Consider the following 25,846-nt stretch of genomic DNA (forward strand, 5'->3'; position numbering starts at 1 on the left):
AATAGCAAACTATCTATTGTACCCGCCCTCTGCTGCTGTCAATCACTAGTGGGGACCTGATGGAGAACTGCAGCAGTGGGTGGGTACAATAGCTAGTTTGCTATTGGCTATTGCAAATTGAAATAGCCAATAGGAATCTAGCAATGCATTCCTATGGTGAAACTTTTTTTTTTTATTATTCTGAAACAGCAGTGTTTCTCTCGTGGGCGACCGGGAGTGGGAGACTCCCGGAGCACCCGGGAGAGTTAGGCTGTCTGGAGATCAGTGTCCCTGGTTAGCTGGTAACCAGGGACGCTGATCTCTCTGCAAGTGGCCGGAGCCAGCCGTAGGATCACGGCTGGCTCCGCCCAGCTGTCAGAAGCAGGCTTGACCAGCTTCGGCTTTCACCTTGGCTCAGTTGAGCCGAAGCATATGCCTTCGGCTCGGCTGAGCCGCTCGGCCGACTTCGGGAGCTGTACGGGCTATAGTCCTGGGGCTGAAGCTAGCCGAAGGGTCAGCCGAAGCTACGGCTAGATCCTTCAGCAGCTTAGTGAATAGACCCCTATGTAACTATACATTTTCTAAGGAAACAGGTCTTAATTTACAGCTTAAAAGCTGTCTGTAAGGAACCATGTCAAACACTTTAGTGAAGTCCACATATACAACATCCACAACTACCCCTTTTTCTCAAAAATTTCTATTAAATTATCATAAAAGAAATGCAGATTTCCCATTTAACAATTCCTCCAATATCTTCCCTACTATAGTATTTCATCTTATAGGTCTGTAAATAGGTTTTTGAAATATCCAAATAATATAACGCCTAGGCGGGATAATAATTATGTCCATTTATATGGCCATATATGTTTGGGCAAAGGTAAGTCATTTGGAGTCTTTGGCACAGAAACAGTCTCAACTCCCACATCAAGGAGGACATGTAGCATGTTATTTAAGTGTCATCTCTTCGGCTAGAGTTCCAAGCAATGTGTTAGTTGTTGAACTTAGGTAATCATGCTGCAGCAGTTACCATAAGGTAACATTGGTCTACAAGGAGAAAGCCGCGGAAATGAAAGTAGCTACATTTTACAAGAATTGGGTCACTAATAAAAAAAATGTAAGTCCTGAGTATTAATTGGCTCCAGTTTCCAAGATACAACTTCAGATCAAAATAATTCAAAATGACGAGGGGAGGTGCAATTATGCTCATAACTTTTCTGCAAAATGTGATATAGCATGTGCAAAATGTGAAATTAGATGTGGTTCAGGAGAGGCATACGGTGGGATAAAGTTTGGGTCCGCTGACATCAACGGCCCCCGGATCAGCTGCATCCAGCTCATCGTCTTTATCATCATCTGAGTCTAAAGAGTAGGATTCTGGTGGATCCGGAATAGGCAAGTCCTCACCATGGGCTACAGAATGGTGTGGATTGAATGTTTGGATATTCCATGGTCCACTTCTTCTTTCTTGAGATCCCTTTTGCAAATGGGGGAACCATGCAGAAATAGCAGTCGCTACTATGATTGGTGGGTTCCCTCCATACCATTGGGACTGAGAAAGGCATGAATTTTTTCTTCTTGTTTAGCCAATGACGCAGATAAGTTGCACATGTACTGCAACAATAATGAGGGGCCCAATAATTGATCCCCTATTTTGCATCCAAAATATAAGTTTTATACCTTTTTTACCACCGTACTTTGTCGAGGAGTTACGAGGCATCATGATCATCAGACACCTCCCTCCATTGTAGGCAAATATACTCGCCTGTGTATAAATCTTTATTGTGAAATATCTTGAAATCTTTAGCCAACTAGCACCTTTATCACCGGTTTTCTAATTCATCTAATCAAAATATGTAAGAATTAACACATTTTATCTCAAAGGTCGATAATTTCCCAAAATTTGTAGATCAGTGTAATGATCACTTTGGCAGTAACTGACATTTCATTGACAATATATTTCACAGTATTGTCATTTGCTCAGACACTAAGGGGTCCATTAAAAAAAAAATTGCAGGGCCCTTCGACCTGTGAACATTAATTCTGTGCTAATAACGACACAAAATGAACATTTTTATGCATATGTGACCTGTATTTTCTGGTCAAATGTATTGTGATACAATACTGCATTATGGCCACAAGATGGAGCTGAAGAGTATATGAATACATATTTATTTCCTATGCTGCTCAGCTCCATCTAGTGGCCATAAATGTTTATAAATAGACCCCTAGAAATGTAATCATCATGTTCTCTTTTTTATTAAAGTCAAGTAGATTACTTTGACTTTTAACTTAATATGTATGCATAGCTTCTTTTTTTTCCCTACTAGCTAGGATTATATTTTATACTAAATTCTGCTTGGATGGGAATCTAATGTATCTTCTTCTGTTTTAAAATATCAGTTGATTTGCTATTAAAATGGCAGCTGATCTGATGCAGAAATGATTGGCTTTTAAGTGTGCTCATTAGGGATGCACCGATTCCGGTTTTCGGTATCTAATACGGGTACCAAGACTGAATACCGATACCGGAAGTCTCATTAAGTAAGCTGGGCAGTGTGTAATGACTCGCCGCCCAGCTTTTTGATTATCCAGGAAGCTGGGTGGCGAGTCATTACACGCCACCCGGTTTCTTGGCTAATCGGGAAGCTAGGTGGTGAGTCATTACACGATTAGCCAGGAAGCCGTCTCCTTGCTCCCTCATCACCAGGTGACGAGGAAGCATGGAGCCAGCTTTCTGGCCAATCAGGAAACCAGGGGGCAGGAAATGACTCGCCACTCACCCGGTGATGAGGGAGCAAGGAGACGGCTTGCTGGCTAATAGTGTAATCAGGAAGCCGGGCAGTGTGTAATGACTCGCCGCCCGGCTTCTTGATATTGGGATAGGCATTGGGAGCGTTTGGGCGAGTACGAGTACTCACTCAAATATCTGGTATTAGTGCATCCCTAGTGCCCATCCTCACTGCCCATATTCTTGTGTACTGATATAGAGAAGTTTCCTATACTATATTTTAGTAGTGCAATGAGGCCTCTTTTAGCAAAGGAAGAGCTCTTTAATGTTTGTGCCACTGAGTCCTCATGGACACCTCATTTCCAGCTATGCCAGTCTTGTTTCCCTATAGCTGAAAAGGACCTGCAAAGCAACCAAACACTGCAAGATTCCACTGCAGCTCTGCATATTCAGTGAAAGTAGATAAACTGGATCCTTTACATGAGGATTATATACAAATATATAATTATTAATTTAATGAGATGAATTAAAAATGTTCAGCTGCATCAGCAGTTGTGAACATGCAAGATGCTGAGGTAAAGGTGTGGAGCATGGTAGCTAATTTGTAGTTAATGATCCCAAATCATACTAACAGGACTTTACATTTGGATGTTCATAAAAAATATATATGAGGAAAATTAGAACCACTCTGAAAGTGATAGTCTAACTGCATTTTTAAAAAGTCAGTACAAAGGAAAAGTAGGGGTGAAAAAAGCATTTGTAGTTTTACCAATAATTTTTTGTGAATAAATTCTTCAGGGTGCACGTAGGTGGGAGATATGACAGGGGTGTGCCCTTTGCATTCTTATTTTGTGCTAAGATGTGTCCCTCTTTCTCATCTCAGAAATTTGAGGTGTATGCAAGAATACATTTTTACCTTGCTCACAGTTTCACTGCGGTGACGGCAGAATGTGCCAGTTTACGATGCATTGACACAGCTGGTTGTATTCTAACTCGGTGCACAGGATGAAGTGTTGGTGAATACAAATTGCTGGTATGATTCAGTTGAAATCAGGACATGAAAAAAAAGGATTCGACTGTTTGACATATGGAAACATGTGTAACAACACGTGTTTGGATTTAGATACACTTTAAGCACAATTTAGGGGTTAGATGTTAAGCTGGCCTTACACCTTACAATTATCTGCAGATTTTCTGTGGTCAGATGGAAAAAGTGCAACAGATTGGCCCAGTTGGAGATTACTCCATCCACACAGTTAAGTGTAGATGGAGGAATGCGTTGCACCTTTCCCATCTGACCATAGAAAATCTGCAGATAATTGTGAGGTGTATGGCCAGCTTTAGGGTTTGGGGATTAAGTTTTCCCCTAGAGTCAGATGTATGAAGGCATTCAATGCTCAACTTCAGGGTTAGAAATTGGGGGATTCAGTGGTAAGGGTTCACTTTAAGGGAAGTTTATGTGTTAAATGTTCAGGTAGGTGAAGGAGCCAAGTACTAAAAGCCAATATATAGTAAATGGTCAACAACTCAAGTAGGCGCTAGAAGAGTGTGTCTATGTGGCTTCCAAGGGAGTCAAAGTGCTGGAACATTAATTTCCCAAAAGCAAAATAAAAGATGTGTGGATGCATTAAATCATCTTAAAAAAAAGGAATAAATCTTTAGAAAATGGAATAACTGTTTGCCATTGCTGTCTCCTGCTATCTGAAGTTAACATATTCCAGCAAAATTAAATAAGGTCTGTAACACATTATATTGCAAAATGAATGCCTGCATTTAACAATAATGCACAGTTCTCTCTTTAATTTGTTTCACCCACAAGCCTTGATAAAGCCACCCTCAGGTCTTGGAGTGTGAAATGTAGCTAAACTAGAGAGCAGAGCTAATGCAAATAAACCTGTTTATACAGTATAATCAGTAGTTCACTTAGCCTGTGTTCTGGCCTCTAAAGGCAGGCGTATTTAAGCTGTATCTGCTGCCAAGACTCTACACAAACCTACACAATGCTTTTCTCTCTTGTAACTGAGTAGAAATTTAAGAAACTGCAACTTTCAGGTTCTCTTTGTTTGTGGGGTCTCGTCTCTCTAGCAAAAGACAGTCTGAATGTTTTACTTACAAACAACAATTTGACGAAGTATATTTGGTTATCATTATTTCTAATTTTCCCTATAATTTCTAATGACCTGTCATTAAAATCCTGCACCATTTTTTTCAAACATGCAACACTACTCTATCTATCTATCTATCTATCTATCTATCTATCTATCTATCTATCTATCTATCTATCTATCTATACCTATCTACTATCTATCTATCTATCTATCTATCTATCTATCTATCTATCTATCTATCTATCTATCTATCTATCTATGTATCTATCGTGTTTCCCCCGAAAATAAGACACTGTCTTATATTGTTTTTGGCTTAAAAAAACACACTAGGTCTTATTTTTGGGGTAGGTATTAGTTTTGTTTTTTTTGTACAACAATCCACACATTATTCAACAGTCTATATGTATTCATGTACAAAAATATGGTGATCAGGGCAATCAGGGGTGCCCGTACATTTGCTAACCAATCGCTGGCCAGAATGAGCGAAGAGCACTTTCACTATCGATTCCTCACAGGCGGAGTGCATTTGGGATCACTCCTGTCACGCCTGTGACAAGAGCCGGCGCTATAGAGGAGGCATCGGCTTATGCGGCTCTGCTCCCTCCGCTGCCACATCGCTTCCTCTAGCTGGCTTCGTTGGCACCGCTGATTCCCTCCTGCCTCTCCCGGGGCTCTTCAAGTTCCCTCTTATGCCACCACCGGCCCTGGGAATGGTCACAACTAGGTCTTATTTTCGGGGTAGGTCTTATATTTTAGCAATTCCCAGAAATAGTACTAGGTCTTATTTTCGGGGTAGGTCTTATTTTCGGGGAAACAGGGTATCTATCTATCTATCTATCTATCTATCTATCTATCTATCTATCTATCTATCAGCAGTCTGTCTATCTAGCATTATGGGGATCCTACCTATTTCTGTTTTGATGACACCACTATTATGCTCCAAGATGGAGACTCTCATAGGTTAGAGTTAGGACTGCACACACAGAGGGGCCTTGGCGAGGCAGTGCGGCTTTCACATATTCTGCAGAAGGGGTGTATCTAAAACCTCTGTTTTTAACCTTAGCGGTTAGACAGATTTTTTTTGCAAGCTGGCTGGTGAGTGTGTTGGGAAACTTTTTGCTGTTTTACTGTTTAAAGCCCTTCCATTTGCACCTTGCTTTAAAGCTGGTTGTGAGTTGATGAGTGCGTTTGGCATTTGTTTTGCATGTCTCTAAGAGAGCCTCAAATATGTTATTAGTGTTATTATCTCACCAGGGCTGTGTTTGGGTCTCTCTACGGCTGCATGCAAATCTCACCACAGCTGCATTTGGGTCTCGCCAGGGCTGCATGCAGATCTCACCAGGGCTGCATGCAGATCTCACCAGGGCTCTGTGCAGATCTCACCAGGGCTGCGTTCGGGTCTCACTAGGGCTGTGTTTGGGTCTCACCAGGGCTGTGTGCAGATCTGACCAGGGCTGCATGCAGATTTTACCAGGGCTGCATGTGGGTGGCGGGCTCTCCAGCGCTCTTCGGGTGGGTGCCGAGCTCTCTAAGCAGTGCCGGTAGGTGCCGGGCTCGGGCAGGGCTCTGCGGGTGGGTGCTGGGCTCATGCCGGACTCTGCGGGTGGATGCCAGGCTCCAGGGCTCTACGGCAGTGTGGGGCTGGCTGTGCTTTGCTGTGCCTGTCTCTGCGGGCGCCGGAAAGGAGGAGAAGGAGATGTGGGGCCGGACCGGCGCTACCTGAGGCAGACGCAGGACCTCAGGCAGGCAAACTTGTTTAAAAATTTGAAGGGCCAGTATTGGCCTTTAGTATTGGGGGATTTTCATGTATTGTCCCCGATTCCGATATTAGTATTGGTACAGCCTAATACATATATTTATATATACAGTATATATACTGTATATATACCAAACAATTTGTAATTTGAAACAGAACAGAGATTTTGGCCCCACAGAAGTCTATATGGCTCCACTGTAGACAAGCAGGCAGTGTAGGTAGAAGATGCAGCGACCACAGCCAAACATTGAGGCAGAATGCCAGTGGACTTGGTGCCAGAAGTGTACAGCCATATAATTCTATATTGACACCACTATCTGGTTATTATTTCTTACTTGGTAAATTAGATCATTTTTTTTAACCTGGATGGAATCTAAATGTTTACATCTTAAAGGCGTGTTACAGGGCAATGTTCTGATCCCACTTCAATCTTTGAGATCTCGCTGGGGAACGCATGCTTTCGATTTTTGGTGTTATTGACAGCTGTCTCATTTTGTCTCTGCACTAAGTAAGCCCTTTAGATGAATTTCTTAATTTTTACCTTTTGAAAGTTTATTGGGAGCTAAAGATCCCCCTACTCGCTGTTTATCACTTATTTATCATTTCTAAAGGGCACGAAAGACTCGTTGCCTCCCCCATATATTAATAAATAAGAAAATGACCTATAAAAGAACACGGTACACCAAATGTGCTTTGTTGCCTTACCTGATAGTCAATCGTTAGAAGTTAATTTCAGACACATGGCAAGATGGTATGTTATTCCTTCTGTAGCAAATGCAATTTGTTCAGAAACTTCCCATTATGTTGGTTTAACTGTGGTATGGTGGGTGTGAAGACAGGGTCATCGGTTTATGGGTTATGTGTGTGTTATTGTTGGGTATGTTTAGGTATGTTATACTGGATAACCTGTTTATCAAAAGACTTTAAGCACCACCCCTCCTGTTAGAGCTCTTTGTACTCCCATTGAACTTGTCACAGTCTGTTTGTCTATTTGTTTCATTGTGTTAATGATGGGATTAACATAGCTGACTCTAAGTGTAGATGAGTAGATTACCCTACACTAGACACTCAGGAGATAATCCCATCCTATTTGTTTTGCCTCTCACTATTCTGTCATGAAGGCACCAGGGAGGAAATTGTTTGCTTGATGTTTTGATTGTGTTATGTTTTTATACCACTATAACTGTATAAATACTGTGCTGGTTTTCAATAAAGCAGAGTTTGTTTCACCCTACACTTGGTTTTAGCTAGAGACTGGGTGGAATGGGAGCTATTGATCATCGGGTTGCAAAATCTCCTGAACAAGGAAGACTACATAAAAAGGTACTCTTCCTGAGTACTTGAGTCCATCACAGTGGGCACATATATGGTGGGAATGTCCGAATATTTTTAAATATTGGCAAGGTTATCCATTTTAATAAAATCATAAGTAGCATTCCCTTGTCTTTAGATCCCTGGACTTGTTCATTTCATCTCTCTCAGCTGCCTGTCAATTCCTATAAGAAGTCGCTAATAACTTTCATGTTATATGTAGCGAAAGTTAATTCCTAAATACCTTAATTCCAAAATACTGGCAATCTTCCCAGACTCCCTCAATTAAGGAGTGGTTTATACGAATAGACCGATTGCGTTTTTTGGAGGAACTCACCTATATTGATAGAGATGATTATGATGACTTTCTTAACACATGGGTTTGCTGGCTTGATTTTAAAAACTCCAATATATACGTAACATCTATACTGTCGGTCAAGAAACCCTGACTACTTCTTCCTAACATTATCTTGAGAAGGCCTCATGATATATAGCCCTATGGTGCATGTTAACCAGAGAGACCTTTCACTGGATCCAATGTCCTTTATTTCCAGTATGTTTTTCCCTTTGTTTGTCTCGTCTTTATTTTTATAATGCATATTTATAGTTTAATATTAGTTTTAATGTATTTAGTGTTGTTTGTTCCAGTTATTTTACCTTTTTTTTTCTATTTTTATTTCCTTTGTTCGCAATTGTGCCTTATATAAACATTGTATTAAACAGATCATTATTAATAAAAATAATAATAATAATAATAAAGAAGTGTACAGCAGAGGAGGAAAAGAGTGGATTAGATCAGTATAGTGTGAGGGGGTGACAAAGTGAGGAAACATAAAAAAATGCTGTGTACATTTTTTTTATCCTTTGGGTTAAATACAATAACAAAGGAAAATTATATCGGTGTTGCTCTTAACTTGTTCAGTTTCCAGGTTGGGTGCAGGGATGTAACACTAAATCACAAAGTATCTGAACAGATTTAAAATTATTCTTGCAGTTTACCATATGTATTGCAACTATGTATGAGTCTTGATAAAGAAGTAAACATTGGTGATAAAATGCTGATGCATTGAGTTATCTCCACTTCACAAGACCCGTGGACATGCGATGGCTACCCGTGCTTGACTATTTCAACTATGTACGTAGTCCCAGATTCTGCTTTAAGGGTAGTCAAGAAAAGAGCATTTTAAATCAAGTTTCATATATTTTAGATGCAGTACTCTACATTACAAAATAAATATATATGCTATCAGGTACGTAACTCTCGATCGAACACTGGTGTAACCGGCCTCTTCTGCCGCAGCTGCTGGCTGTCATTCACAGAGCCGCTGGGGAGCTATGTAAGTGACAGCCAGCACCCTGATATGCCATAGCGACCCAGGCGGCCCACACGGCTTCAGAGGGATGCCCTGGCCGGGCCCCCCTGTGCCCGGGCCCCATAGCGGCCACCTTGGTCGCTATGTCGGTTGTTACGCCACTGTATGCTATCCATACCCATTTCTCAACAATTCCAAAGAGAGGATCCGCTACAAAGCAGAAATGAACTTTTAAATAATAATTGCATTATATTACACTAAACACGGTAACGTTTGAAGGTTTGAAGACATCATATAAATATGGAGTCTTTGGTACTAGAGACTGGCAGTCTGTGCCCAACATGTGCCAATACCATATTTCTAAGAATCTTTGTTATCTTTCCAAAGTAGGCCCCAGAAGAATGCATTGTACTGTTCTTGACTTTTTAGTCCATTAATGATAATAGCTACTTTCTGGCGGATTACTTCAAAAATCCAAATTCCTCTTATGTCAACTAATAATTATTGTTGTACATCAATTTGCAAAGCATATCCATAATGCTTATCTACATACAATCTTTAATGTGATGAAAAACCATCACATTTGTCCAGTGAAATATTTTGTACTGAGTTGACAGCTAGAACTGGCAGGAGCACATTCTGCATTGTCACAGAGTTACCTAAATGGCTGGGTTACAAATGGCATCCATCCATTATGATCAGCATTGTTTAATAAGTATTTTGACTACTACATCCAAAATTCTTGTTGATCCAAAGGAAGAAAAAAATCCTATTAAAGTGCCACTGTCATCACCCCAAGCAATCATAACGGCAGGTTCCTGAAAGAGAAGTGCTTTTATACTTACCTCTCCTAGCTGTGCTCCTACTCTTCTGCATTCAGGGGGTATCTTCATCATTTCTGTGTCAGGCTCCTATGCTCCCATCACTCACAGTGGTATTATCCTACAATCCTTGTGCTGTATCTTTTAGTGATGTAGGAGCAGTAACTACAGTGCACAGTAGGGGACACATAGGCGAGGTGTTCTATAGTCCCACAGGCAAGACCTCAGGCAGGGCTGAAAACACAGTTTAGAATTTCAGTGCAGCAACAGCAGGGTTGTCAGCTGACTACAAAAAGTTAGGAGCTCATTGGATGCTTAGTAGGATTAACAAATATGTTTGGTATTTTTCTGTACTTGCAGCATTTTTACAAAATATTAGGGGAATATGCATGTATTGCAGAAATGTACCAAATATGTTTTCTTTGCTCAGACACACAGTTTAAACCCAAGAATTATTTTTCTAAATGTTCTCTTTTTTTCTAAAACTGTTCAATTTAAAAAAATAGTGCTACCTTTCCATTTTCACTATGTACCTTATTTTAGATCCAGCAATGTCTGTCTTTCTCTATGCAATGAAGGCAGATCATGGCTGGTGGAAGGAGCCAGCAGGGTTCTGTACATAGCTGCCTGAAAATGAATATATTTAGTTAATTTCACCTGAAGGTTCAAATGGGCTGAGTTATTTAGGGTTGTTTCTTTTCCCGTTAATCACAGCTTGCTATGCCTAAATTTATGCGCATGTGCGGGAGCATGGCCAATAGATGGGGCCTGGCCCTTTCTGATTTGCACAGTGTTTAAATCAATTAGAGGTGGTATGTATACCAACCAAATGGAAGAACATTATGATGAGTACAAATAATGACTTTTTTTCCTTCCATTTTCACTGAAGCCGCTCAGTGCAGCTATAGTCTGCCTACAGCTTCCTATATCTCAGATGGAAATGTTGAGTAGACCATCCTCAGCCATGTCAACTTGCCCTAATATTCCAGTAGTCACCCTGTTTTTTTTACCTCTATACCCCTGTCATCCTGCATGATGTAAAAATATCCCTGGATTCTTCCTCTTCAATAGAGACCTGACCCAGCCCTATTCCCTCCATAGTTGACAGGTGACCCACATCTTGCAAGACTTTCCTGATATGTTCATATGTGTAAATTGCAGTAAATATATGATGTTTTCTACTGTACTGAAACTACTGTTTCTAAAAGGTTGACAACATTTATATATTGACACGGTGTGTGTAATTCCCAGTATCTGTTCTTATTATGAATGTATAGAGGTTGCACAGTACCACTTTGTCCTGTACGATGGGTATAATTATCAGTTTTTATCTAATCTCTATGTCAGAACAGAGTTATTATGCCAGCATGCACACTTCTCTTGCATCCTTGAAGTGACTCTTTGCTATGTGCACTCTACAACTTCCTATTTCTGCTCAAATGTTTTACTGTGTGCATTGTAAACATCCTCTTTGAGCTGCAGCGTTTAATACATTTAGCAACATCCAATTCCTGCCAATGCCAATTCCTTATCATCCTATAACTGCTTCTCTCAGGTTGACATCTCTGCATCGTGTGCATCATCATTATCAAATTAAACATGGTCAGAAAATTGCTGTAAGTAAATAATATCAACATGAAGAAAACATTTGAACTGAGCTGGCCATATACCAGTAGAATTTTGTTCTAGAAGAAATTGTTTTCAGAAAATCACGTTTCTTTGACTCTGTAATAGTTAATGATGTCAAAGTGACAATTGTTTCCCACAGTAGTAATGAGAAACAAAAATGTTGGATGGAAATTTTTGGTTGAACAAGTGTAATTCTAACAGTGAATGTGGTTTTTATTCAAGAAACTCTATTCAGTCCAAAATCAAAAGTTAAAACCAAGCACAATTTCGAACAACATTCATCAAATCTCTGATGGCATTTTGGAATGGTCTGACTCGATTTTTTGTATGAATGTTCGTACGAAAATCTACCAGTACTTGGCCAGCTGTAGAGACTTTTAAATTTGTCAGAAGTACAACCTGAAGTTAATATGTGAATTCCAGAAACAATGGCATAGTTAGGAGAATTTTAGAAATCCCTGCATTTCCTTAGGGCAGTTGGTAAAATTACTTATTTTAGTCTTTTGGATCATCAGCAAGGAATGTTTATTTTGATGAATTAGCTGTAGGAATCTGTCTATATTTGAACTTTGTACCTCTGACTTTTTTATTACCTTTAAGCTGTGTCCACTCAGTTGATTCTTTTCCATTTGTAGTACAGACATAATGGAATATTATCCCCTGCTTTTACTGCACACACTGCAACTCAACTAAACCTATAAAAAAAAATAAAAAGCGAGCGGAACTGTGATCTCAGAATTACAGCATTAATGAAGGAATTACTTTACATTATTACTGGGCATTAGATACATAGTTTAAGGATCCATTATTAACTGTGACTGCTACAAAGCTTGATTTGTGGGAGGATTGGCAGATTGGATACACTTTACTTATCTCTAATACTTGACTTAGTAACAATATACTTTTCTTAGCATAGAGGCTGCTTGTACAGTACTTATTATTTTGTAGCAATGCTCCTACTATCATTTATTGAGCAGGAAATAACTTTAATACACATTGCTACATTACCATTGCTGCACCAAACATTTCACAGCAGACTTTCAGTTAAAGTGACCCTATCAAGTATATAACATTGGCTATAAAACTCTAGCTACAAAAGGGTAAATACTTGCCTCTTATGCTCCCTGTGCTGCCAACCGCCACTCCGTTGAAGAAAAATCTTCCTCTGAGGTCTCTGAACAACCTACACTGGGGGTGTAGATATCCTGTGTCCTCCATTCTGCTCAGCAATTCCTCCAGCAGACTTCCACTTCACTACATGCAGAAAGTACCATGTAGAGTGGAATTTGGCAGCACAGGCAACAGGAGAGGTAAAGCATAGTGGTCAATTGTATGTACCCAATAGGGTTGTTTTACATAGATATTACTGTTGAAACCAGATCCTAAATGGCACAATCTGTCATTATTAGGGTCATTGACTCTTTATTTCTCCACCTGAATTGTTATGTTTTGTTCAAAATACTGAATTGACATCTTCTGGCAATGTCCTGACCTTCGCCTTTTTTGGACGGCTGGGCGGCCTACAATCAACCGGTTGGTGATTGGCGACCTACCAGACGATCCAGCGGTCTGTTTATTACATATGACCTCCCTGGCCATTAAAAACTACAAAAAATCCCTGACTATCCACATGCTGAATGCATCAAGGTCGTGTATCCTCCTGATGTGGAGAGAACTCAATCCGCCCTCGATGAGATTATGGTTCTTCATCATGGGTGAGATCTACTGTATGGAGACTGCCTCAATCCATAATCAGGAAGAGCGGTTTCGAACTGATTGGAGACTGTGGGCCTACTTCACATCCACCCCTGAATACCTCGCAGTGATGAATGCGCACCTCGACACTCCGTCTGCGGAGGGTTGACGAGCATGCAGGGCCCAGCACCTCCAAGGTTGACTGCTATGTCTAGGCTTCCCTACTTACCTTTCTTACCCACTTGTTTCCTGCTCCTTTTAGACTTCTCTGTATATGTCCAGTCTGAGAGATACCACCTTGAGGTGGGAGTCCACCCACTCTCTCACAGGAAGTATGCCTTTAGAAGAAAACGTGGATAAGTCATGCACCCAGGGTGAGAGGGGTGAGCACGTCCCACATAATGTTCAGTACAAACGCCATTAGATAGATATACTTAACATTATGAGAAAACTTCAGACCAGGGGTCTTAAATACAACGCAATTCAGGCTTTGGTTATAGCATGTGCATACTCATAAGCCGGTTTACCTGCTGAGCTTTGGAGACGGTATTAATGGACATATGCCTCCTGCTAGTGGTGAGAACTTGAGGCTCACGGAGGGGTCCTAACGAGAAACACCGGCTATGGAATACATGTTAACCAACCGGGCAGAAGGTATATAGCATATGGTCCGTATACTGTAGGCAAAAAAGTCTGGTTCTATTCAGTCTGCGTTTGGATAAGTCCTTTCAATTGATGTGATGAATAAGATGTCATGTTCTTACAATGCTTTGTATTCAACTGTCTGTCTGATTTTATTTTGCCAATAAACGCAACATTTAAAAAAAAGAAATACTGAATTGGAGGGTTAGAGAAGGACTAACCATCCTAAAAAAACATTCTGGAAATCTGCCTTATCACAGGTTGTTCAACATTAATCCCAGCCACTAACGTTTCACTATTCTACCTGTATTTAAAGATTAAAAATGTAATAATGGCCATTGTTTACATTTTATCTCATTTTTGTGTGTAAAATAGGATTTAAGATTCTAAAATCCTACAGAATTTGGTGTCTACACCACTCAGCCTTATCTGTAGGAATACTGACATAATACCAATTCATGACAGATGTAAAATAAAACAGGATTATAAAATAAAAAATGAATATGTGTTTGTAATTTTAAGTATCATTTGTATTACTACTTCATTTATTTAAGCAGACAGTTTTATCCTTTAAAGATATTTAATATTAATTAACATTAGCATAAAGTGAAGTGATTGATAGCAAAAGTTTAAGATTGCTACATGTTAAATGTCCTACCAAGGCCTTGTACATTTTCCAGTGCAACATGTTTAGACAGTACATTAAAGAAGATCTAAAGACACTTAAGGCCAAATGCTGATGCAGACCAGATTGCAGTAAGGTTAGGATTCTTCCCATAGAGTATTTTCTGGGATGAAATTTTCTTTCCACACACAAAGATAAGTAAGCCTTTCATGTGTGATGGTAACCTTAGGTATATTTCTTAGATTTTAGTAGAGTTGGATTACTGAATAAGAGAGACGCCTGTCTCTCAAGCCCTTGCCCGTTAAAGCTAGTCCTTGGGATAGGAGATCGTGTCAACTTGATCAGAGCACACATGTTTTCCAGAAGTTTCATCCACCTGGGCCAGTTTAGAGCTACGAGGATCACCAGAATGCCCTCAAACTTGATCCTACTGAGTAGCAGAGGGAGGAGTTTCAAAGGAAGAAAGGAGTAGACTAGGCTGTAATGATCCTACTAAGTCACCAGAGCATCCACACCTTCCAGCAGAGGATCTCTGCATTTGGATACAAACCTGTGCAGCTTGGTGTTGAACCTGGAGGCCAGAACCAAACGTGCAGATTTAGGGGCCCAGGGTCTGCAACTGAACGGCCTCAAGCTTGCATCTGGACTTGTAGATTAACAAAGATTGGGAGATTGGGAGTAAAAAGAAACTCTTCTTGGCCTCAGATGGGGAAGGAGTCTTTGGAGTTTGTTACCTAGGCTTATTTCTCTGGGGCAAATGAGTACTTTTACCCCCAGTGACACCCTTTATGAGGGTGTCCAAAGGGAGACCCAAGCAAGCTCACCATTGTTCCGCAGACCAACATTTCAGCCAAAGAGTTCTCCACATATTCAAAGACAGGAGACTAATTCGGGAAAGGAGAAAAACAATGTTGTCTAATCTGTGTATGCAGTAGTGTAGGGCTGAAGACATAAGCTTTAAGCTCTCTACAAATACAGGTTCAGTTAGTAAAGTAGATGTATCCTTTGACTTCAGTTTAGCCCATTACCCTAAGCTTTGACAGACCGACATCATGGGAGGTTGCATGGTAGGGTGAAAGCTATGATTTGGTAAGTGGGATTCCTAGGCATCTTTAACAGATATAGCCAGTATTTATTTAAGGTGGGATATCGCCAGATCCACAGTGAGAACAGACCACACTTTTATAAATGCCTCCCCAAATGGGTATTGGTCTGTAAAGTGTTTGGGAGGAGTAAATAGTTTATCAGGGGTTTTCCAATCACTGTACAAAGCAGATTCAAGTAAGAAGTGTACCGGTAAAGTTTTGATAGTCTTGGGGCCTTCTAGGGATCCCAGACTGGTAGCTGGTAGATGCTACAGGCTGTTGTTCTAATTTTAGGGTCGCTTGTACTGCATCAGTAAGAACTGATATGGTATATTTAAGCTTGCGGGCCATGGCAGTTGTCTGCAAGTCCTTAGGAGGAAAATCATCCATTAAGGTATTTTGGGACTCTTTATCAGATAAAGCCTCAGCAAGAGAAGGGTTTGAGGCCCCTACAGCTGCAGGTATGTCTGACAAAGATTCTGCAGGGGAAGGAAAGAAGCGCGCTTACAGTCTCTGCATTCCAAGTCAGCAATCATATTTGCAATATTGTCCATAAAAACAAGCACAGCTGCAGAGAAATCCTCCCTGGATAAGGAAGAGGAGGGTGCCACACCTAACGCTAAAGAAGACTCCAAGGAGTGTATTGACTAAAGCAGGAGACAAAGACCCAGCCTGTTGGTGTTCGGTCCCTGAGAAGGGACACTGCAGGCGCCTCTAGAACTGTTAGTGGATCATTAGTCGGAGAGACTCCATTCAGTGGGATTGCTGTACTGCTAAACAGAGGCAACCTAAAGGAGAACACCAGGTGAAAAAATAGAAGCCAATTGTTTAGAGCAGGAGAGTTTCAAAGGCCAGTAGTGGCCAAGTCTCTGGCCTTGTGGTTGTTATGGATTTTAGATGGGACCCCCATCCCATTGTTTCCTTAAAGAGGCAGTACATATTGTTTACAGAAAAGTGTACTTTTTGTGCCTTTAAGAAAAGACAGTGTGCGGTACTGATACCACCATTTACTGAATTACTTACAGCTGAAGCATCTGGAGGTTCAGGCTTTCAAATGGTTTCAGATGTTAAATCCTTCACCTACCAGTTGTTTTCCACAACAAAGGAAGACAACAATGTTTTTAAGGAAATAGAGAAGCTGCTGGAGAAGGATGTTTTTACCCACAAAAGATCGAATTATCTCAGGAAATGACAATTAGCAATAATAGAAGTGGGCAACCTTAAAGCTAAATTTTAGGCAGGTATAAAAGACACAAAAATATTTATTTACATATTCATTAACAAATCATAAAACACATTTATTTTAGATGCAGCTAGTGTAATTGAATTTGACTTGATGTCAGAATCTTCTATTCCTACAAAGAGCAACAGTTAAACTGAGAGAGAGGGCAGAACTGGGAGGACGTAAGGTGGGGTTTATGTAAATATGTTAAATGGGAACATGCTAAGGAAAAAGGAGGAAAAAGCAGAGCGAGCAGACTAATGAGCTCATTCTGTTGCTGCTCCTTTATTGTCTGGTCAGATGGCATGGGACAGGGTGGCATCAGCAATGGATTCCTTAGTAACAGGGTAGTGTCATCCTTCTGACTGTGTTGTGTGATGGAGCTATGTAAATCTAAGGAATGAAAATATATAAATGCAAGTCCTTTGGCAGGTAAAACAGGTCCAGTATGTGTATTTCAGTTGTGTATTTAAATGTTTGCTAAATGGAAAATAGAAATAGAGGACAAACAAGGAATTTTACAACAGCTATGAACATCCATATCCAGTATATAGGTGATATACTGTATATACTGTAGAAAGCTGGAATCTTAGATGGTCGACCCATGTGATAAGGAGGGAGAAAGAAACTAGAGAAGTCCATGACAAAGAAGAAAGAGGGAAAGACAACTGAGGAGTTGTGTAACATACTAAGATGAACACTAGGGGGCACCTTAACAAGTCAATGTTTATGATGTTAAAGGAGAGCTATGGGGTCAGGGCTTTTCTCCATAGTTCTCCTTAGGGTAACGGGAGGACACAAACTAGCGTCCTCCCGTTACCCTAGGCTCAGTATACCGCGAGCTACAGCTCGCGGTATACTGAGACGCCGCAGCCGGAGCGGATCCCGACATCGATGTCTGGATCCGCCCAGCTGCGTGAGTGACAGCTGGCCCTGCCTATCTAGAGGCAGAGCCAGCTGTACCCGCCCCCTCCTCCCTCCGTTCCGCCAGTCAGCGCTGGGGGATCGGAGCGGCGAGAGGGGAATCCAGCCCCTCCACTGTCACAGCAGAGAGCCGTGACAGGATCGAGAGGTGAGCGAACCCGGTATGTGTTCGCTCACCTCCCGATCTACTGAGCGAACCTGTGACAGTCTCATTGTCACAGGTCGGCTAGAACTGTGAGGTGAGTGAAAAGCACTCACCTCATAGTTCTCCTTTAACTATACATTTGCAGCAAATGCAAGGACCTGTGAATATCAGAAAAACTGACATGGTTGACAAAATTTTGTTTCCGGACATACAACTACTCAGTAATCCTTTCAGAGGTATACAAAAAGGTTTAAAATACATGCTGATCTCATCTTTAAAGATCCTGATTAGTCCCAGTCTCTACCAGAGTTACTTTATGAGTTATGAAAGTTTCCATCTAGTCAATCTAGTCCTAGTGAGTGCCAAATAAAGCCACCAATAATGAAGAGCCCATTAAGGTTGCTGAATTAAAACTCATGGCTTAACCATACATAGCACATGAAGTAGGTAAAACTCCAATTTCTCCTTGACAAGGCAAAGCTGGACACAAACAAATAAAGCCCATTTAAAAAATGTGTGGCCCATGTGGGCAGTTGTAAAACTGTCCTATACAAGGCTAACCCAGTGCTGGAGTTTTTTCTGGATTTAAAAAGTATACAGATCTTATTATCTATAGAAGCCTTGCACATGCAAAGTCATCTAATTCCAGTTGCTCTGATAGTTTAACAGTTATGTTCTTCCTGGACTAGGACAATCTCCTGGAGAATACAAAATATAGCTTTCAAAAACAATTAGATCAACAATGCATGCTCATCCCAAAGTCTCAGGAGCACCGAGAGAAAGGTTTGTAAACGAGTTATGGTATGGTGATTGTATGGTGATTGTCAAAGTTGATGAGCTCACAGCATAGGTTAAATGTAATGGCCATAGCTGAAAAACCACACACAAGTTAGCTGTAGCTGTGTCTGAATCCTAGAGACATAAATAAGTCTATAAATGGGGGCACTTTTAAATTAGTTAGTATAGCTGAGCCGCACAGCTAAAAGAATTGAGCTTTAAAACAACAGCATTAGCAAATTAAAGTAGAGAAATGCAGTACCAGGCACAGGAGGAGCATGACAAGGAGGATGGATGTGATGAGGACATGAGGCAGGCTTCCAGGGATAGATTTCAACCCTCCATGGTTTGGAGAAGATAGTCGATGACAACGTTGTCCTCAACGACCCACAGGACTCAGTTTCTTCTGCCTCTGAAAATTTGTCAAGGATGGGCTCATTAATGCTGCAGTGGCCATAAAAGGACCCCAGGATTTGAGCCATCAAAAAGAGGGACCATTACTGGTACTCCACCCTTTTGGATCCATGTTATATTGAGTAATGTATAATGGAATACTTGCCAGATCTTGCTTAGTATACATTCAAGCTGCTGCACTGCCCTGCAGCCAATGTGCTTTCATAATGTACATTTAGTGCAGCGGGGAAGGGGAGGTTGTGACAGAAAAAACAGTCTGCCTGTCCCCAGACAGAGTTGACTGGCTCACTTAAAAATTAACCAAACTTTTTATTTGAATTTGGCCCCAACAATATTATTGTACTGTCCAGCATAAGTATCTCCTTCCATCACTGCAGTCCTGTTACAAATACCACCTCCTGCCAACATCACCATCTACTGCCACCATTATCACATCTTGTCACCATTAACAGCTTTTTCTACCACTGTAGCCCTGCCACCACTGTAGCCCCGCCAGCATTACCATCTCATGCTGCCTCTACAGCTGTAGTCAAGGTGCCACACAGAATATTTCTGCAGCTGCTTTCTCCCTCTGAAATTGCATCCTAGCAAAAAAGGAACACACACAAAATATGCCTAGTCTCTGCCTTTTAAATTGTGGCCAACAAAGGCTGCTAACATAGTGGACATCAAGTATGAACAGTATTTCCAGCTCTTGTGTCTGAAATAATATACTTTTTATTTAATGGTAGAACCTGCCTTGTCTCTCCCTCTTCCTTTGCTGCCTTTTAAAAACATTTACATGATGTTCAGTGAGTCAGTGCAATATTTTTGGCTCTTGATTCATAATAAACTGACATTTTTCTCATCTCTACTTAATTTAATGGCCAATGAAAACCGCTTAGATAATGTGCAGAGATTATATACAATATTTATGGATGCTGTGAGCTGCCCAGTTCCCAATCAAACTTCTTACATACTTTCCTGTCACTGTGCAACATGTCTGGCTATGATTCCTACATGTCACTGTAACTTTTATTTTGACATAACAACTGCCTCATCTCTGGAATGTTGGTCTATGGATTTGAGGTGTTTTGGTGCATTCTGTGTTAACATTATATTAAACTTTGTTTACGATTCATTGCGGTACTGAAAAGAAGATCACAAGCTATGCCATGAAAATCATTTTGCCACTGTTTAGCAATTAGCATAGAGCTAATGACTTTAGCTGTAATCCCTTTTTAAATATATACCTTATGATAGATTTTAGATCTTTTGTGTCTGCTACTTCCACTGCTCATTTCTGGCCTATTACTGCAACATATAAATTGTTGTTTGCAAAATATATTTTTTTTTAGTGGAAATCAACCATATTTGTTTGCTGCAGCTGTATGTAAGGCAAGAAATAAATGTAAAAGTAAACAAAATTATTACACATATAAGTTATGTGATGCAGGAGTACAGTGTCACTGAGGCAGAGAACCACAATGTTCTGTATTACCAGATATATCTTAAATGTATCGCTAAGCATATTATTTAAAAACACATGGTAAGACCCTCTCACCACTGAATAGTATTTTTTTTGGCATTTGTATATGTCCCCCCTGGCAGTACCCAGCTCCCCATGCCCTTTTTTTAACAATCCCTTGCCTATTAGCCTTGAAAATGTCTAGAATTGACCTCAATGGGGTTCTGACTAATGTTTTAACTTCTGAGCAGTTCGGCGACCATACCACAAACCAAACCCAAGTGCATTCAGCTCATCACTAATTGTGACTCTGATGTAACTTCAAACATTGCACCTCTTAGGCCTCATTCACACGAGAAAAAGCTGGCATGTACAGCTCCGTGCTGCGTGCAGGGCCATTTCTGGCAGCTCCCAGGAAGGATAGGTGCTGCGTGCGATTAGTATGCAGCCCCTGTCCTTCTCTATGGAAGTACACAGCTGTATTGCGCTCTACGCTCACCCCAAGTGCAGGTCCATATGGGTGCGGGTGTCCTGGCTCGGACACAGACAGGATCCATCTTGTCAGCGTACGAGTACGGACACTCGCACCCGCACGGACGTGCAGGGCGGTTGATCGTAGGGCGGCGTACGGCGGCATACTCCCATAGAGAAGGACAGGGGCTGCATACTAATCACACGCAGCAACTGTCCTTCCTGGGACCTGTCCGATACGGCCACGCACGCAGCACGGAACTGTACGTGCTGACATTTCTCGTGTGAATGAGGCCTAACACTAAGAAAGCTTTGGTCCACATTCAATACCTTTATGACAATTGCAAAAATGTGCATTGTGCACAATACAATCATTATTCTGGTTATGGACTACTGCTTCAAATGTTTAAAGTAAGAAAAAATAGAAGAAAAACAGAACCTTTAAAAAACACCTTGGCATCCATGGTGATGTACAAATTGTACGCAATGTCGTTTCTAGAAAGGGAATTACAGAACAGTTTGTATCAGACAATGGCTCTAAATTTGCTTCAACAACATTTTAAAGGTTTACTAACGCTTATAATGTTAATTATACAACTTTTTGTCCTAAATATCCTCAGTCAAATGGACAGATTGACCAAACTGTTCAAACGGTCAAACATTTGTTTATACAGAGGAAGAGATCCATACCTTGCCATTCTGAAGTATACAGATACGCTTATCAATCCTATAGAATACCCAGCTCAAGGGTTCACAAGCTAACAATTGTGCTGTAAGCTGTCTGAGAAGCAACCATATGCTCTTGTTAAACAAAAATGAAAATATGAAAGCAATTCACTTTAACAGAACTTCAAGGTCATTGTACAGTACATATAGGAGGGAAATTAGGTCAAGATGCAAAGACCTGAAACAACATTTGTGCCAAGTCAGGCCCCAATTGAGGATTGTGGTATTTAAAAAAGGAACAGAACATGACTGGTCAAAATACATACATTGTTGCTTTCACGTGGGGTAGATCAGCCTAAGGGAAGACAATCTTGTGGAAACACCAGATCCACAGGTGGGCCCTACAAATACAAATACCAATGCAGTGACATCAGAAAACAATGACACATGGATAACAAATCTAATTTAGTAGTATAATTACTTTTTTCTAAATACACTGCCCGCCAGTACTCCTTTGCAGTCATGCTAGTGGTTGGGGAATAATGTACCTCTTTTAGGCAATAAAGTTCATTCTTAAAAAGATGTGCTTGAAAAAACATGTAGTAATGTGTGTTATGTGTTTCTGAAAACACTGATTAACATTTTTAGGGACCCCAATAAATTGATTATTATGGCACACTGTTAGTGATCCACAAACCATTAGGCATGGATCACTGTTTGTTTTTCATTGGTGTAAATAGGAACTATCAGAAGTAGTGTTTTTATTCACCTGCATGTTGCTTAAGCTGCATAAATCATGACAGCTTAGTCAATTCCTTTGGTCTGATGGCAATAGTGCAGTCTGTTCATTGCTCCAGAGATGCTAACCCCTAGACACAGATAGGACCATCTTCATGTACAGTTGCCCTTCTGTCCTTTATTGGCAGCCAATCCCTCTCTTTAGTGCAAAAAGGAGCTAGGGCACCTTGCAATAAATCCAATACTAGAATTTTTTACATAGGCGACAAAGAAAAATATCAGATGACTTGCTGATATGAGTTACAGATTCTGCAGTTATCCATGTGTTTGTTTTCATACATGTATGTGCATAGCTAAGAAACAAGAGTAAACGTGTAGAGTAGCAACAAATAAACCTTTTTACAGCTGTTGAAAAAAATTGTTGTTTGAAATGGAACCATATTAAAAAAAAAATTAGATTAAATGTCTATTACCAGTATAAAATTACAACACATACAGTACTGTCCCTTTTGATTTTAATCGCCCCACACCATATATACAGCTAGGACTAGATCCTAAAACAAACACATGTGAGATCTATAACTAAAGCGTATTGTCCTGCCAAATTGACTTTACCCTTTGCAAGAATTTCCTCTATCGTACCTTGCTGTGTCTTTCTTTTACATTTATTCAATATTTGCTAAGGTACTGTGCTGAGGGGACTCTGCTTTAATTGTCAAAGGCTTATAAAGAAATCCTGACAAGGGAGTGGGTAGAAAGTGGGAGGGAGAGAAAATTTAAAAGAGGACTGCCTTATACAGCAGCTTAATCAAAGTTAGGAACTGAGAGTGTGTCAGGGCAGTCTGGCTTCTACTGTGCGGAGTGATCAATGGGCATGTTTGATCAGTAAGGAGCAGCAAGGGATTTCAGGCTTGCTAACTTTGATGGACTATTACATATATTACTATCTGATTTTGGACACATTTTGGGACTGGCATAACCTCGCAGGTTATTGCGAACAAGAGAGAATTATCCTCCTTCCTTGCCTTCTTAGTTAAAGGTAAGAAAGCTGACTTGTACATAGTTAGGTACTTTACCTGTATGCAGAAGAGCTTCTGCAGATCTGCTATAGCTACAGACAGCCTGTAACAGCTCGCTACTGAATGCATTTTATCAGGCAGATAATGTGGGAATGAAGTATTTTTGTGAGAGAACCGAGTAGGTATTAGTGCTTGGTTGCTGTAAAACTGCAGTGAGAACTGACATTCCCTGTGACTGGTTTTACTCTAATCTTATTTCATCCCTCTTTTTTAATTCAGTAAGCAGACTCTTGTGATCTACAAAAGCAGTTTGACTCATACAGCACCTAGGATAGTGAGGGTTTGGAAAAACTGTAGATAGATAATGTTATGTGTTTATGACTGTGTTTATGGCAAATCTTGAATGCAGGTGACAGTGGTACATACAAAAAAAAGTTTGACTCCCAGGATACCACTTAATCTGCATCAAATATATCAATATGGATAGAAGATAGATGGATAGAAAGATAATAGATGGAGATAGATAGATAGATAGATAGATAGATAGATAGATAGATAGATAGATAGATAGATAGATAGATAGATAGAAAAATAATGGATAGACAGATAGAGAGATAGATACATATATACATACAAATAATTTAATGGATGTATGAATGTATAGATAAATGTATAGAGATAGATATATAGATTGATACATAGATAGATAGATAGATAGATAGATAGATAGATAGATAGATAGATAGAATGATAGATAGATAGATAGATAGATAGATAGATAGATAGATAGATAGATAGATAGATAGATAGATAGATACAAATACTTTGATGGATGGATGAGTGGATATATGTATAGAAAGACATTGAATGAGTGGATATATGTATAGAAAGACAATGGAATAAAGATTAATTGATTGATTGATAAATAATAGATAGATAGATAGATAGATAGATAGATAGATAGATAGATAGATAGATAGATAGATAGATAGATAGATACAAATACTTTGATGGATGGATGAGTGGATATATGTATAGAAAGACATTGGTATATAGATTGATTGATTGATTGATACATAATAGGTAGGTAGATAGATAGATAGATAGATAGATAGATAGATAGATAGATAGATAGATAGATAGATAGATAGATAGATAGAAAGATAATAGATGGAGATAGATAGATAGATAGATTGATAGATAGATAGATTGATAGATAGATAGATAGATAGATAGATAGATAGATAGATAGATAGATAGATAATGGATAGAGAGATAGATACATATATACATACAAATAATTTAATGGATGTATGAATGTATAGATAAATGTATAGAGATAGATATATAGATTGATACATAGATAGATAGATAGATAGATAGATAGATAGATAGATAGATAGATAGATAGATAGATAGATAGATAGATAGATAGATAGATAGATAGATAGATAGATAGATAGATAGATAGATAGATAGATAGATAGATATCTGTGTGTGTGTGTCTGCCTGTCAGCTGTTCTGCATTTCTGTGTGTACATATGCAGATATACATACTTATACAGACATATTTACTAGATACCATCAATGTGACACATACACAGGGTGTCAGTGCTATTTGATGTAATAGTACATTTTGGTTTATTAACTGCTTGCTGGTAAAGAAGGAAACAAATATGCATATTCTTGAGCAGTTTAAATGACTGTAGTTGTGGTCAATGTGCAGCTATAGCTGTTCATATCATAGGTAGTGAGAGGAAGTGACAGAACATTTGATAGAGAAGTATACTGAAATATTTAGACACTCTCCAGATGTTGTATAAAGTGTACATAACACTGTAATAGACAGTAAACACTGCAGTATCTCATACACCGTATTGCCTCAGCTGAGAATGCAGTACAACGAAATAATGAATCTATATACAGCTGCTCATCATGCCACCACCAGATTAGATTTATGAAAGATTTAGAAAATTTGACAAGTGTTGAACTAGTAGAGACATGAAGTGAATGCCTCTAGCAAGTAGTTTGAAGTAAGAGAGTTTGGAACAGTAAGAAAGGACTCTGTAGCTGAGAGCTCTGTCAAGCTGTACAAAGACGCGAAGATTACAGTTCAAGAGCAGAAACACTTTGGCAACTGTACTTTATTAAAACAGATTCTCATCTTAAGTACCACTCGTACAGAACATTAGAGGGGGTATTAAGGAGAATGCCCTGTGCCTACCTGTCTGCTTCTAATGACTGTTACATTTTAGACACTAAGAGAGGTTTTATTGTTATTTTCAGGATAATCCTGTGTATTTAATGTGCAAGCTAGACATACCTTTGGAT

At 39.8% G+C, this 25,846-nt stretch overlaps 1 protein-coding gene across 1 annotated transcript in view; it reads left to right on the top strand.

The window, feature by feature from the left end:
- The first annotated feature begins 23,323 nt into the window (after positions 1 to 23,323).
- VIT (vitrin) overlaps positions 23,324 to 25,846 on the top strand; it is a 106,172-nt gene continuing 103,649 nt past the window's right edge. Inside the window, exon 1 of the mRNA XM_018569797.1 lies at positions 23,324 to 23,535. The gene's annotated coding sequence lies outside the window, so the exon portion shown is untranslated. The remainder of the gene's footprint in view (positions 23,536 to 25,846) is intronic.

The sequence above is a fragment of the Nanorana parkeri genome, unplaced genomic scaffold, assembly GCF_000935625.1.
Source record: "Nanorana parkeri isolate BGI_ZX_2015 unplaced genomic scaffold, ASM93562v1 scaffold1400, whole genome shotgun sequence".
Lineage (NCBI taxonomy): Eukaryota > Metazoa > Chordata > Amphibia > Anura > Dicroglossidae > Nanorana > Nanorana parkeri.